The sequence below is a fragment of the Trachypithecus francoisi genome, unplaced genomic scaffold (assembly GCF_009764315.1).
Source record: "Trachypithecus francoisi isolate TF-2019V2 unplaced genomic scaffold, Tfra_2.0 Lachesis_group20, whole genome shotgun sequence".
Taxonomy (NCBI): Eukaryota; Metazoa; Chordata; class Mammalia; order Primates; family Cercopithecidae; genus Trachypithecus; species Trachypithecus francoisi.
In genome coordinates this window covers 23,517,845-23,519,061 of record NW_022681466.1, presented here as the reverse complement: position 1 = coordinate 23,519,061, position 1,217 = coordinate 23,517,845, and positions in this window count along the sequence as shown.

Genomic DNA, 1,217 nt, shown 5'->3' with positions numbered 1-1,217 from the left:
GTCCCCACCCTCCGCTTCCACAGCCCAGACGGTGCTGGCTCCGCCCACCCCCGCCCCAACCAGCGAGAGGCGCTCTGCAAGAGCGTCCACCTACGGTCCTCCAGGACGGGAGGGGTGGGAACTAGCAGGCCGCGAGGGTTTTGGGCTGGTGAGGGTCCTGCGCTGTGCGGAAGGAGCGGGAGAGCCCAATTCAAGTGTTGAAAGGGGAGAAGAGAGGGGGGAGTTGGGGAGGAAGGGCCATATCATTCCCGTTAACGGCGGCGACCGTCAGACGTGTCCATGGTTAGGATTGGGGATCCAGCATCCTCGTGGGAAGCTCAGTAGAGAGGTTGACTCGCTTTGGGCCCCTTCTCTGGGAAAGGCTCTGCGATTGATACCCCCTGCACCTTTGTGCACCCAGGGCAGGATACCATTGCCCTTACCTGCAACAGGACCAAGAAAGGACTCAACTTGGATTGAAAAGCTACCTCTTTTAGAATTTATTCAACATATATTTATGAAGGGCCTACTAAATGCCAGTCACTGTTGCTAGTCGTTGTCATAGGGATAATGAAACAGAACTAGAGAAGCTTGGTGAGAGGAAGAAAAATCAGGCCTCCTGACTCCAAGCTTGGTACTTTTTCTTCCCACAAATATTGGAATATACAGGAATCAAGGGACTGTGAGTGTAAACCCTGAGGATTCTTTGGGTCTTTCCTGAGATGTTGAAAGTGAAAAATAATCGGCCAGGCTCAGTGGCTCACGCCCGTAATCCCAGCATTTTGGGAGGCCAAGGTGGGCGAATCACGAGGTCAGGAGTTCGAGACCACCCTGACCAACATGGTGAAGTCCCGTCTCTATTAAAAATACAAAAATTAACCGGGCGTGGTGGTGCGCACCTGTAATCCCAGCTACTCAGGAGGCTTAGGCAGGAGAATCGCTTGAACCTGGGATGCGGAGGTTGCAGTGAGCCGAGATCGTGCCACTGCACTCCAGCCTGGGTGAAAGAGACTCGAAAAAAAAAAAAAAGTCTGGCTTTAGAGCCTTTTTTTTTTTTTTTTTTTTAGAGGGAATCTCGTTCATGTCACCCAGGCTGGAGTGCAATGGTGCAATCTTGGCTCACTGCAATCACCACCTCCTAGGTTCAAGCGATTCTCCTGCCTCAGCCTCCCCAGTAGCTGAGATTACAGGCATGCCTCTATGCCTGGCTGATTTTTTGTATTTTTTTTAGTAGAGGC